The sequence below is a fragment of the Giraffa tippelskirchi genome, chromosome 10 (assembly GCF_054371585.1).
Source record: "Giraffa tippelskirchi isolate mGirTip1 chromosome 10, T2T-mGirTip1v1.2.pri, whole genome shotgun sequence".
In the NCBI taxonomy this organism is placed as follows: domain Eukaryota; kingdom Metazoa; phylum Chordata; class Mammalia; order Artiodactyla; family Giraffidae; genus Giraffa; species Giraffa tippelskirchi.
The window spans coordinates 58,934,643-58,950,145 of record NC_137284.1 but is presented as its reverse complement, the minus strand read 5'-3'; the positions used below and the strand labels follow the sequence as shown (position 1 = coordinate 58,950,145).

Below are 15,503 nucleotides of genomic sequence, written 5' to 3'. Positions count from 1 at the left end.
TTAACTCAGATGACCATTATATCTACTACTGTGGGCAGGAATCCCTTAGAAGAAATGGAGTAGCCATCATAGTCAACAAAAGAGTCCGAAATGCAGTACTTGGATGAAATCTCAAAAACGACAGAATGATCTCTGTTCGTTTTCAAGGCAAACCATTCAATATCACGGTGATTCAAGTCTATGCCCCAACCAGTAATACCAAAGAAGCTGAAGTTGAACATTTCTATGAAGACCTACAAGACATTCTAGAACTAACACCCAAAAAAGATGTCCTTTTCATTATAGGGGACTGGAATGCAAAAGTAGGAAGTCAAGAAACACCTGGAGTAACAGGCAAATTTGGCTTTGGAGTACAGAATGAAGCAGGGCAAAGGCTAACAGAGTTTTGCCAAGACAACGCACTGGTCATAGCAAACACCTTCTTCCAACAACATCAGAGAAGACTCTACACATGGACATCACCAGATGGTCAACACCAAAATCAGACTGATTATATTCTTTGCAGCCAAAGATGGAGAAGCTCTATATAGTCAGCAAAAACAAGGCTGGAAGCTGACTGTGGATCAGATCATGAACTCCTTATTGCCAAATTCAGACTTAAATTGAAGAAAGTGGAGAAAACCACTAGACCATTCAGGTATGACCTAAATTGAATCCCTTATGACTATATAGTAGATGTGAGAAATAGATTTAAAGGACTAGATCTGATAGAATACCTGATGAACTATGGACAGAGGTTCGTGACATTGTACAGGAGACAGGAATCAAGAACATCCCCAAGAAAAAGAAATGCAAAAAAGCAAAATGGCTGTATAAGGAGGCCGTACAAATAGCTGTGAAAAGACGGGAAGCAGAAAGCAAAGGAGAAAAAGAAAGATATACCCATTTGAATGCAGAGTTCCAAAGAATAGTAAGGAGTGATAAGAAAGCCTTCCTCAGCGATCAATGCAAAGAAATAGAGACTTAAATTTAACATGCAAATTAATTCTTGGATACTACTTAAGCAGAGAAGAGTTGTTAAATCTCAAACAAATAGGCAACATTTTAAGCATCAGAATTCTGGAGCAGAAAACTATAGCACCTGCACCCATAAAAACCATCTACTTCCATCAAGCTAGTTTCCCTGATTTTTCAGTGCTCTTAAATTTCTAATTTTATGTATTGAGTTTGCATCCTTGTAGAAAAAGTGGGAAAAGTGCTTGATAATTATGGGTTCATTCAATCAGTAAATAACTTTATCAGATCATATTGATGAACAAACTTTGATTCAGTATTTCCTGGGAAACACAAAAGCATCATAGTAGGACTGAAAGCTATGCAGTCACACTGCCTGAGCGTAAATCCTGGCTCCCCTATTCATGTCATAACTTTGATCTGATGACCTCTCCACCTCAGTTACTTTATTTGTAAAACAGAGATAATCGTATATAGGTACTAGTAATACATTCATAGAGTTATTACAATAAATAAATGATATTCCTTGTAAAGAACTTCGAATGGGTTCCTGGCACTCAGTGATGGCTGATGCCTTTGTGGATCTATGGACAGGTGCTTGGGAATTTTAATGTCACACTAGCCCACATGTTGCTGATAAATTTTGGCTGCTTTCTCTCTCCCATAATCCCGCCAGGGATATAAGCAGTTGTTTGTCTTTTCTGGGAAGGGTCATCATTTTCTGGAATTTAGGGGTTTTTTTTTATGTTTCTTTGTATCTTCAGCAATCTGATGGGATTTATTTTTTAAAAAACCTTGAGTTATTGGAGTGAGAATAACAAACTTTTCAAGTTTCTGAAAACAGAAATTTGAAAGGAAAGAACTTAGAAAGTTTTCTACTTGGTAAAAAGTTACAAACATTACATTTCTTTTTACTTTTTCTGTAGTTATATATTTAACCTTCTTCTATTTTGAACTGTTGATGAGGTAAGGGGCACAAATGATTTTATTTTTAATTTATTAAACACCAATTAGTTATTCCCACAGTAAATATTAACACCTTTCTCTCCTTATATGTTATTGTGGTAGATGACAGAGTCATTTTCTTGTATATGTATAATATTTTGCTCTACTCAATTCTTTTATCCTTGTACCAATACCATACTATTTTCGTCATTGTAGTTTCATAGTATTTTAATAGTCAACATATACCAATTTATTCTTTTTTCTTATTTATTCTATTTATTTCACGTTTATTCCTTTTTCATATTTATTCTATTCAATTTATTATTTCCGATGAACTTCAGTGTAGTTTGATAGTATTTTAATAAAGCATAGTGGATTTTTATAAGAACCACATTCATGTTTTATAATCTTCACTGGAAAAAAAAAGAAGATAGAAATGTTTCCCTGTTGAAATGTTATGTTTTGACTCCAAGCAATTTAACATTTTTTCACTATATGTTTGTATTTAATGATACATAGTGGTAAACCAGCCCCTTGCAGTTAGTGATGGGGGATTGAGCTTTAGTAACTTTTAACTTCTGTGGTATAAATATTTCCACTACCCTTGATTTGAAGCTGCCAAATGGAACAGCACTGAACACAGAGTTATGAAAACATATGGATAGTTGGCTCTAATGCTGCTGCTAAGTCACCTCAGTCGTGTCCGACTCTGTGCAACCCCATAGACGGCAGCCCACCAGGCTCCCCCGTCCCTGGGATTCTCCAGGCAAGAACACTGGAGTGGGTTGCCATTTCCTTCTCCAATGCATGAAAGTGAAAAGTGAAAGTGAAGTCGCTCAGTCGTGTCCAACTCTTAGCAACCCCATGGACTGCCACCCTCTAGGCTCCTCTGTCCATGGGATTTTCCAGGCAAGAGGACTGTAGTGGGGTGCCATTGCCTTCTCCAATAAGCTGGTAGAAACTGGCTCTAGTACACCACAAGTTATACTGATGATAAATATTCTTTTTAAAAATGCAGAAGTTGGGGCTTCCCTGGTGGCTCAGTGGTAAACAATCTGCCTGCCAAAGTAGCAGATGCAGGTTCAATACCTGGTCTGGGAAGATCCCACATGCCATGGGGCAACTAAGCCCATGTGCCACAGCTCCTGAGCCCACATGGCCTAGAGCTTGTGCTCCACAGCAATGAGAAGCTGTGCACCCAGCTGGAGAATGGCCCCCCACTCGCTGCAACTAGAGAAAAGCCCACAAAGCAATGAAGACCCAGCACAACTAAAAATTATTTGTAAAAGCCATTTTTTAAATGTAGAAGTTATTTGTTCCTTAAATGAGAATCTCTTGCTTAAATTTTAATAGAAAAAAGCTCAGGCAACATAAACTGATAAATTAACCAGAATAATGTTTTTTGAATGGTATATGTCACCTTCTTTTCTCAATATTTATGGGTAAATACATGCTACATGTATTGATCTCCCATCTTCCGGTAGTTCAAATACTGTATACAAATTATATATTTTAAAAATAGATGATTGCTGTTATTCTCTATGGTTTTCCTTCCAGTTAATTGCCCAGAGTGCAGGAATTGTTCTGGATATTTTATAAAGATTTCTCTTTATAGATGAAGGTTATCTTAGCTGAGGAGTTCAAGTCTTACCTGTTTGCCTTTTGAGAGGAGTTTTTCACAAGAAAAACTCTTGTGAAAACTCTTTCAACTCACCATATGAATTGAAGAGAGCTGCAAAGAGATACTAGAATAATCTTTCCTAATCTTCAATGTGAACAGAAAGATCAAAATACACATAAAATATTTTGGACCAAAAAAAAAAAAAATCCATATATTAGGTATTAGACTTGAAAATTCACAAAAGCTTAATTAATCATCCATAGCTTTAGTAGTAAAGGGTAATGCAAAATATAACCACATTATCCATTGTAAGTGTAAGTATTCTACCCAAGTGTTTATGATGCTTAAAAAGAAAAACTAGCAGAGACAACTGCAACATTGTAAAGCAATTATCCTTCAATTAAAAAACAACAACAACTAATGTTCAATGGTTTTTTTTTTTTACTAATTAGATCAACTTTGGAACTTCCACAAGGATCAACTTTATATACACAATTGTATAAAAATTGTTCCTACAGTGCTTTCTCAAAGATTCACCATCATGGTGTGTTTCACACGAAAGCAGACAGCTGAGTTTGACTTTATCAGTATTATGACTTCTCTCAGTCTTCTTTGATGACTCAGACACTAAAGAATCTGCCTGCAATGTGGGAGACCTGGGTTCGATTCCTGGGTTGGGAAGATTCCCCTGGAGGAGGGCATGGCAAGCCACTCCAGTATTCTTGCCTGGAGAATCCCATAGACAGAGGAGCCTGGTGGGCTACAGTCCTTGGAGCCACAAAGAGTCAGACATGACTGAGCGACTGAGCACAGCACAGCACATGACTTCTCTCATGCCTACAGTGAGTTTGGAAATGAGCAGAAAAACCACTACATAGCTGAAATAAAAGTCCAGATAAAACAGGTATCAGTGTATAATAAAAAAAACTTCATTGTCATTCATTTATATAAGTATTTATGCCTTCTCAACTTTATCTCACTAATGAATAGACCATCCTATAAGTTGATAATTTATTAAGCTTTCTGCATTGTTGAATAACCCATTGGCTTTAAAGCGTATAAGTTCTCTTACTTTCAAGGAAACTGGACTATAATCGTTACATGATACGTGAGATAACCTGTATTACAGAAAATTTATTGGACTGAAATGCTTTAGTCTGCTTACATACAGATTTAATGCTTAGTGTCTTCAAAAACTCTCCTTTTAAAATCTTTTAATTTCACATTAATGTATATTTATACTTAAATTATTTGAAAAATTTTTTGAAGTTTTAAAGGTAAGTTGAATTTGTTTTGTGTGAATGCATGCACACACACACCAATTCTACAGAGAACAAATAGCTATGACAATTATTGTTGAAGAGATATATTTTAGATTAAAATTCCTTCAATATTAATGACTTCCTGTGTATGTCATTTCTTGAAAGACAAACAAATTTCTGAATGGTGTATGTTAGCCTGCTCCCTTAAACTCCCTTTACTTTGCATTTACCTCTCATGACTAAACAATTAAAATTTAATTTCAAGTTAGTTCTAAAATAGCTCTATTCACACAGAGAGCTTTTTTAAAGAAGATCAATGAGTATACATTCTTTTTACTGATTATACACTATTTCATCCTCAAAATTCCCACAAAGCGAACTTTTATGAAGGCATGGTGAGAACTGAATGCCAAGGACATGGCATCTACCAATACAAGCCCTTATGATACACACTAGAATTTTCCCTCAAGCACTTGGCAGAGCAGTAGATCTCAAGAGTGTTTGGTAAATACGTTGATGTTTCCTATTAGAAGACATATTTTTTTTATTATCTCTCACCAAAATTTCAGCGCTGAGATCATAGAAAGCCCTCATTAAAAATGTGCAACATAATTAGTAACATTATAAGCCCCAGTTACAAGCTGAGCTTCTCTGAACATTGGAGACACAATACTGTAGCCATTCAATTAATTAGGGGCCAAAAATGATCACTAATTTAAAATTCTTCTTCTGTTTTTCACTTTATAAAGCTGAAGCCCATTCTATTTTATGGGCTAAAATAGAATGCTCTGCCTAACACGTCAAGAACAAATGACACTGAATCAGACACAAGTGGCAGAGGTGCTGAGGAAAGCCATTTAATATTTTCTTCCATCACCAATCACATTTCAAAACAGAAGAGGTTTCCATTCTCCCCCAAACTCCCCTCCCATCCAAGCTGCCACATAACATGGAGCAGAGTTCCCTGTGCTCTACAGTAGGTCCTTGTTGGTGATCCACTTTAAATATAGCAGTGTGTGCATCTCAACTCCCTAACTGTTCCTTCCTTTGCTATTCACCTGTAATTGTCACAACACGGTTTGTTAATTGGATATACCCCAATACAAAATACCAAGTTTAAAAAATAAATTGGAAAAACAGAAGAGGTTTATCAACATCTCTGACCCAAGTTGATCAGGTGGGTAAGGCATCCTATTCCACAAAACCTAGTGGTTTCAAGAATTTTTTTTTTTTCCTGTCTCAAAGTGATTTAGACTTGACTTCTATCCTTAGCCAAGATGTATGCATATCATTCAAAGCCCTACAACAAGATATGTCACCCAGTTAGTCATTGTAAGTGGTGGAAACTTCATTGGCAAACAGATCATATGGCACAATGTCCCATAGAGTGGGACATTATATACTAGTGGAGGCAGTTGTCCAATTAAGACAGCATTCTTGGGTTGTCTACACTTTGTTACCATTGACAATAGAGTCATCACATCTGCTATCTTAATATCTGCTGAAAAAGGAAATTGGGGGAAATAGAAGCTTTATTTTTTATCTTTCAGGACAGGCAGTCCAATCTTATTCAGGAAAGGCAAGTGATAAATATTAGCAACTTAGTAACTCTGCTCTTTCAGTCTGTAATGAATTTTCAGAGCTAAATTTTCTGGTCTGGTCACAGGATTATAGACCTTATCATGATTTGTAAAATGAGAATTCCAACATATATCTAAAAGTCCCAAAGGGAAAATGGACGAAATGGAAATGAGGCAAATTTTGAAGAGACAATGAATGAAAATTCTCCAGAACTGAAAAGAATTACATGAGTTCTTTGATCAATATGCCACTCTACAGTGCAAAGAGATTATAAAGAAAAAAGAAGAAAATAAAAGAAGCAAAACCTCACAGTTAGGCACAGGATATTAAAAATACAAAACATTAAAGATGAAGAAAATAAGTTTTAAATGCATTTCTTTAATAAAAGAACAATTGAACATAGAATGAAGAAGATGAACATAAGAGGAATATTTTAAAGACAAAAAGATATCTGATTTTTCAGGCCATCTTCTTGCCAGTGTGAACTGAACTGTTCCTTCTGTTCCTTGCCCTATTCTCAGATCTTACAGACTAAAAAAAAAAGGGAGGGGGGAAATGGCTTGTGAATAAAATCGCTCCAATCTATAGAATTTCCATAATGGTGACTGAAATAGTATCACTCCTGACACACAGGTGAGGACTAATGGGAACAGAGGCCAGGGAAGAAGAACTAAGCTTAAATGCATGTCCCCAATTCATGCAATTACATCACATCTGTTCTTGTACAGGAAGATAATATGGCCTCAAGTGCACTGCTTGTTTTTAGACCCTTGTACCCGCTAATGCAAAGAATAAGATCCTTAAAAACAGTAATAAACACAGTTAGAAAGGCAAATCTAGGAAAAACACATAGGATTATGGTAATTTAAGAAGACTTGTTTCACTCAGTTTTAACGTCAGAATGTATACCAGTTTCATAGCTGCCCAGATAAGAAGTAACTCCCCAGCAATGGATGGAAATGACTCTGCAGTGTTTTACTCCCACGCCTGAAGTTGAAGGGTCTAAGGAACACAGGATTAAAACTGGACATAGTAGTAGCAGTAGGAGTGTTAGTCACTTAGTCATGTCTGACTCTTTGCAATCCCACGGACTGTAGCCCATCAGGCTCCTCTGTCCATGGGATTCTCCAGGCCAGAATACTGGAGTGGGTAGCCACTCCCTTCTCCAGAGGATCTTCCCAACCCAGGAATCGAACCCAGGTCTCCTGCATTGCAGACAAATTCTTCACTGTTTGAGCTACAGGGACCAAAACTGGACATAATTATAAGCAAAGGAAATAATCAGTTCCATGAGAATCAGGGTTGGCTACTGTGTGCCCTGGTCTATTCCCAGTGCCCAGGTGCTCCAGAAATATTTACTGAATGAGAGAATGAATGCAATCTGAAACACAAAGTGAGATATCAATTTAACATGCAATTTAGATCACTCCAAAATGCATCATACTTCCTCAAGATAGTATTTAAAATAAGCAGAATCTAACTACTCAATTTTTGTGTAATCATAATTAAAAGAGGACAAGTTTATGAAAATTAAGAGATCACGTTAAGCGAAGTTCATTAATTTATGACATGACACTTAAGGGAAAAGACTACTATTTTCAGATGAATAATAAAAACATGTTTTTAAGTAGAAATATTTATAATGCACCTTTCAGCTGGTTGTATGTCCTTCCTATTGCACTGAAAATTGACACAGGTAGGCTTTCTTGGTGGACATTGGTTGTTTTATGTAACCAGCACCCAGGGACTGCCTATTATGGGGCATTCTCAGCTTATATAAGTGTGGCTTCCCAGTTCAAAAGCCAAAGTGACTGAAGACACTCTCTTCTTGCCCTCCTGGTAATTTGGCCATAGGCTCAGAATCCAAGCTTTACCAACCAAGATTTCAAAAGATGCAAGCAGCTGAGAAACTATTAATGGCAGAAGCCTCTGCCTCAACTGTCTAACAGAGATCAATGTGCAGTCCAAAAGCAGCAACCTGAATGTCCCATGTTGAATGGTCTGGCAGAGAAAGTAAAGAAACAGCCTTGGTACCTACAAGTGGCAGTGCCAATGGCCACCAACCGGAGTGTTCATGAGTTGTGATTAGATATGCTTCCTGCTCTCTGGCCAGCCTTCATTTGATTGTCCATACTCACTTTCTGTTCTTGATCCCCTGGCTTTCAGCATGATTATATGGGCAAACTGCAACCAGATTCATTTTCTCATCAAGTTAGCCCAAGCTATTTTCTTAGCATAAAACTTACTAATATACCTCACCATTTGTGGCACAGATCCATGCATTACCATAATTTTAATATTACTAAGAGAAAACATACAAAATGGACATGTGGTCTCTTACATATTTGCCACCTTAACTTACAGAGAAGAAAAAGTTCTCATAATTGTGTGGTGAGTTAATTAATTTGTTAGGAAGTATTTCTGATATGTCTTGGTGCTACATGAACTATTATCTATATAGACAGCAATGCAGACCATAACAGCTGCAGATGACTCTTTTGACTCAAAATCTGACTATGCCATATCATACACTGTCTTTCAGATAATGCTTTCTTATTACAAAGGCATGTTTCATTTTTAACTAGGTAACCTATTTCTTGGGAGTATGATATTGATGATGTTTCTAATGTATACATTGATGCTATTTGCCTATAAGTTATAAGTAACTAAGCAGCTGATTAGTAATATGCTGATCTGATTCATCATTTGAATATCCTTCTGAGTCATACATAAAGATAAAAAAAACTAACTTGTACATGCTAAAGTAATTTAAAAGTCTCATATCATCATTGAGGTCTAGAAAAGAAAACTGAATGCTTTTCCAAAAGATCTGACTTTCTGACTTTGCTGAAGGAGAGAAAATAAGAAAAAAGAATTATATACATCAATGTATATGTTCTATTACATAAAAATATTCTAATTCTACAAATACTCTCAATGGTGAATTTTTGAAAAGAAATAAACTTCTTTTCACTCATTCATTAAGATATCATCATATCAAGAGGAACTTAAACTTTAACAACGAAAAAATAAACAAAAACTTCTCAGTCTTAAATGGAAGGAAAGACGCAATCAAATAAATGTTTCTTTTCCAAAGGATCCAAATGTAAAAATATTGACCCTGATTCCTATTGGAACACCATAGGATTTTTGTCATGCAGAAGACTTCTTGTTCCACAAACTATGAGGTATAATAGTTCCTTTCTGAGAGGAGGTAACATGGGAAGGTGCTACCTGTCAAATCTTCTATAAGCCTGGATAATGTAAGATGATGACTTCACTTACGCTGTTTCTTTGAAAAACAAACAAACAAACAAAAAATCCTCATTATAACTAGATTCCAGTCTATCTTTATGAATTAGGAATTCCAGGTGCTAACAGAGAAAAGAATGTCTTTTCCTTAATCAAGGAAGAATTCATTGTTTACTGGCTTCAGTACTCGATGTAAGGCACGTAGGCTCTCTTTCTCCTTTGACTTCTCTCTAATTGCCCTTCATCAGTCATTAAACTTCTGCACAATTTCTACCATGCAAAAGCCCTTATCTGCTTACTTGGAGCTATTTTATATTACTTATGCATAATGATTTTACAATACATTAAAAAAATAATTGGCACACAGAAACAACTGGTTAAGATATGTTTGGGAAATGGGGTACTATAACATACCAAAATGTAAATGGCTAGATGGATGTTTTCAAGATTAATAATATCCAGTAAATCTTACTATCTGGATAAAGTGAAAGTGTTAGTCATTCAGTCGTGTCTGTTTGCAGCCCATGGATTGAAGCCCGCCAGCCTATTATGGTCATGGAATTCTCCAGGTAAGAATATTGGAGTAGATAGCCATTCCCTTCTCCAGGGGATTTTCCTGACCTAGGGATCGGACCCAGGTCCCCTGCATTGCAGACAGATTCTTTACCATCTGAGCCACCAGAGAAGCTAAATCACTTCTTAAAAGTTAAGAACTGTAAGATATGTGGGAAATTGATAAAACTTTTTAATTCATAGGATAAATGTATTTAATAAGTAGAATATCAACATTTAACATTTTGAAGTCTATAACCACATAAACTATGTCATGAAAAGATATGTCATTAAGAATAATTAGAAAGTGAAGTCGCTCAGTCGTGTCCGACTCTATGAGACACTATGGCCTGAAGCCTACGAGGCTCCTCTGTCCATGGGATTTTCCAGACAAGCGTACTGGAGTGGGTTGCCATTTCCTTCTCCAGGGGATCTTCCTGACCCAGGGATCGAACCCGGGTCACCTGCATTACAGGCAGACGCTTTTACCGTCTGAGCCACCAGGGAAGTCCTAAGAATAATTAAAGCCACAGTAAATATTTATTCCATAAGAATTAAACTTTAAATTATTATTTCTGACATCTGCCTGCTCCTATTATTACAATAAACAGTAAAAAATGCACTTAAAAAAAAAGCTAATGGTTGTGAAAGAAATTTCAGGGTCAATGGGATCCAAACCACCACAATCTAATTTAAGTTAGATCATCACATGATTTGAATTGCCAGATCCCAGAGGTAGGTAGGTGGTGGCAAAATTGAAACTAGATCCGGTTACCTTTTAATCAAGTGCTTGTACCCATATTACCACCTAGACTCCACCTCAACCATGTTGTTTTTCAGCCACTTTTGTCATGTGGATGTTACTCAAAAGAAATACAGTGAACATCAGGTTTCTCTGTTGGTTTAAAAACATAAATGTACAACTAGGCAAGAAAGGCTTGATGATGCTGCCTTAACAAACCACAGGAAATTCTCAGGGGCTCAAAAGGCCAAAATCCATCTCTTGTGCTTGCCACATTCCCGTTACAGGTTGTCTAGGGAGCTCTGCTCTATATTATCCTCTGTACTTAAGCTGAGGGAGGTCCCATCTCTGAGCTTCATAATCACTGAACTGAAGGAAGAAAACTGGAATGTGGCAAACAGTTCTTTATTCTGGGTCCAGCAGGGACATGTGACATTCTGTTCACACTTCACTGCCAAAGCCCGTCTCATGGCCACACAAATAACAGAAGGCAGAAAGGGAAATCTTACTATGTGCCTAGAAAAAATAACAATATTTGGTGAGCAGCAGTGATGATTACATTATATATGTATTTATATATATATACACACACACACACACACATATGTGCTGTGCATAGCCACTAAGTCATATCCAACTCTTTCCAACCCCATGGAGCCCACCAGGCTCCTCTATCCGTGGGGATTTTCCAGGCAAGAATACTGGAGTGGGTTGCCATGCCCTCCTGCAGGGGATCTTCCCAACCCAGAGATCAAACCCAGGTCTTCCACATTGTAGGTGGATTCTTTACCATCTGAGCCACCAGGGAAGCCCATATATAGAGAGCCCATATATATATATATATATATATATATATATATATAGAGAGAGAGAGAGAGAGAGAGAGAGTGGTGGTTTAGTTGCTAAGTCATATTCTGACTCTTGTGACCCCATGGACTGCTGCCCACAAGGCTCCCCTGTCCGTGGGATTTCCCAGGCAAGAATACTGGAGTGGGTTGCCATTTCCTTGTCCAATACATATATATATACATAGTCTTTTGAGCTTTGCAGGGAAAATATTCACTTTATTATACATTATACATACTGAATAATTCCTATATCTGTAAAAATGCTACTAGAAGACAGACAGCTAATGACATTTATCTGATTATACCTACTTGCTTCAAGAAATGTTATTCAATTTTAGAGGATAATATATAAGACGAAACAACTAGAATTTAAAACCAGTTTTAAAAAACCCATATGATTTGAAGATTCAATTTCTTCAGAAACACACTTGTTTATATACTAGACAAACATTTTGCAGATAAATGCTATGTTTCCCCTCAATTCAGTTTTACCCAATTTAATAATGAAGTAGGGCAGACAATTTATGCCATAGGTATTTTTTCTGTTTTAATGGACATGAGTTTGAGCAAGCTCCAGGAGATGATGAAGGAAGGGAAACCTGGTGTGCTACAGTCCATGGGGTCACAAAGAGTCGGATATGACTGAGTGACTGAACAACAACAATTGAAAACTCACCATGGTCTCAGGGAAGTACCTACAGAAAGGATGAAATAGCCTTGTTGTAGAGAAGATCTAAATATCTGAATGGGAATATCAGGATTGTCACTAAAAGCACTAGATGTTTTTAGGGGAAAGAAAGCCAAATAAATTGTTCCTTTGTTGCTTAAACTGTAGCTTATTTAAACACTAACTTTTTTTTCAGGTGCTGTGCAGTTTATATGAGGTTAATATAGGAGCAGAATTGCCTGCACAAAGAGTAATAATATTATGACAATTAAAAGAATGTCATTTACCCAGAGGTCTTAAAAGCCAAATAATTGAAGCTTTAATGGGGCAGGAAAAAGTTCTGAGTCAGAAACACTTAGGTTTAAATTTTAGCTTTTCCATTTTTAGCTGTGTGGCAAGTCACATAATCTCTCTGGCACTGTTTCCTCTTCTGTGAACTGAGGATACCTTTATCTTCACAGGACTGTTGAAGGGATCTGTCATTCATTTATTTAGCAAAATATTGAATAAGCCACTTTGCATGCCATGCACTTTGCTGGACATTAGGGATGCAATATAGCACAGAACAGGCAAGAGAGAAGCCAAATCCATAGATAATAAAAAATAAGCATATTTTGATAAAGAAACAAATAAGTCAGGTAATTAGAGTGAGAATTACTGGGGATGCCACTTAGAGGGCATGGCCAGAGACTGTCTCACTGAAAAGCTGAGGTTGGGAGAACAGAGATGAGTCCAGTGGAGCAAAGGGCTTGGGGTTAAGGCCAATGGAGCTGCAGACATAGAATTGCAGTGGTGGGAGGCTGACTCACAGAGATGCTGCACAAAAAGCATCCACAGAAGATCCAACACTTCTGCCTCACCTCTCCCTTACCCACTGCCACCTACTCAACCTCTTATATTAACAGGCATTCTGCTTTGCACACAAACACTTGAGTGGACACAAACACTTGTATGGTAACAGGTATAGTGAGTTCCAATGGCATAAAATCTAGTGAGTAAAATAGCAACCCATGAAAGCATGTGGAAAAAGTTCATAATTAGTCTGACTATAATAACTTAAGCATAGTTGCATGAGATATTTTCAAAGAGGAGAGAAAATAATTTTGAATACAGTTGTTTCAGTTCAGTTCAGTTCAGTCTAGGAATATGTAATTTTAGAATGGGTCATCAATTCTAAAACACTCAAAGAAAAACAAGTGGGATGTTTTCTTTCTACAATTTAATTAAATGGTTAGTCATTCTGTAGGAAATCATGAGCAAAATAAATATTCTGACAGTGTATTCCTTATAGTCTCAATAACATTCAAATTCAGTTACATGATCTCAGAGGGTGGTAGACAAAGTTGCTAAATTATCTAGAATGAACTGAACAAACATCTTGCTTATAAAGTTTTCACCCTGATGCCCCTTGAGGTGTTCCCATATTTTTCGTGTCTTGTTCAGTTCAGTTCAGTTCAGATGCTCAGTCGTGTCCAACTCTTTGTGACCCCATGAATTGCAGAATGCCAGGCTTCCCTGTCCATCACCATCTCCCAGAGCTTGCTCAAACTCAAGTCCATTGAGTCAGTGATGCCATCCAACCATCTAGTCCTTTGTTTTCCCCTACTCCTCCTGCCTTCAGTCTTTCCTAGCATCAGAGTCTTTTCTAATGAGTAAGCTCCTCGCATCAGGTGGCCAAATTATTGGAACTTCAACTTCAGCATCAGTACTTCCAACGAATATTCAGGACTGATTTCCTTTAGAATGAACTAGTTGGATCTCCTTGCAGGTCCAAGGAATTCTAAAGACTCTTCTCCAACACCACAGTTCAAAACATCAATTCTTTGGTGCTCAGCCTTCTTTATAGTCCAACTCTCATATCCATACATAACTACTGCAAAAACCATAGCTTTGACTAGATGGGCTTTTGTTGGCAAAGTAATGCCTCTGCTTTTTAATGTGCTGTCTAGGTCAGTCATTGCTTTTCTTTCAAGGAGCAAGCATCTTTTATTTTCATAGATACAGACACCATCTGAAGTGATTTTGGAGCACAAGAAAATAAAGTCTGTCACTGTTTCCATTGTTTACCCATCTATTTGCCATTAAATGATGGGACCAGATGCCATGATCTTCGTTTTTTGAATGTTGAGTTTTAAGCCATATTTTTCATTCTCCTCTTTCTTTTCATCAAGAAGTTCTTAAGTTTCTCTTCAGTTCAGCTCAGTTCAGTCGCTCAGTTGTGTCTGACTCATTGCGATCCCATGAACTGCAGCACACCAGGCCTCCGTGTCCATCACCAACTACCAGATATTACCAAAACGCATGTCCTTTGAGTCAGTGATGCAACCCAACCATCTCATTCTGTCGTCCCCTACTCCTCCTGCCCTCAATCTTTCCCAGCATCAGGGTCTTTTCAAATGAGTTAGCTCTTGCCATCAGGTGGCCAAAGTATTGGAATTTCAGTTTCAACATCAGTCCTTCCAATGAACACCCAGGACTGATCTCCTTTACGATGCACTGGTTGGATCTCCTTGCAGTCCAAATGACTCTCAAGAGTCTTCTCCAACACCACAGTTCAAAAGCATCAGTTCTTCAGTGCTCAGCTTCCTTTATAGTCCAACTCTCACATCCATACATGACTACTGGAAAAAACATAGCCTTGACTAGATGGACCTTTGTTGGCAAAGTAATATCTCTGCTTTTTAATATGCTGTCTAGGTTGGTCATATCTTTCCTTCCCAGGAATAAGTGTCTTTAAATTTCATTGCTGAAATCACCATCTGCAGTGATTTGGAAGCCCCCCAAAATAGAGTCACCACTGTTTCCACAGTTTCCCCATCTATTTCCCAAGAAGCGATGGGACCAGATGCCATGATCTTAGTTTTCTGAATGTTGAGCTTTAAGCCAACTTTTTCACTCTCCTCTTTCACCTTCATCAAGAGGCTCTTTAGTTATTCATTTTCTGCCATAAGAGTGGTGTCATCTGCATATCTGAGGTTATTGATATTTCTCCTGGCAATTTTGATTCCAGCTTGTGCTTCATCCAGCCCAGTGTTTCTCATGATGTACTCTGCATATAAGTTAAATAAGCAGGATGACA

General features: G+C 37.4%; 1 non-coding gene across 1 annotated transcript; it reads right to left on the bottom strand.

The window, feature by feature from the left end:
- Positions 1-10,600: 10,600 nt before the first annotated feature.
- Positions 10,601-10,674, bottom strand: TRNAY-GUA (transfer RNA tyrosine (anticodon GUA)). The gene has a single exon. It is a non-coding gene; the product is annotated as a tRNA-Tyr (tRNA).
- Positions 10,675-15,503: the final 4,829 nt, after the last annotated feature.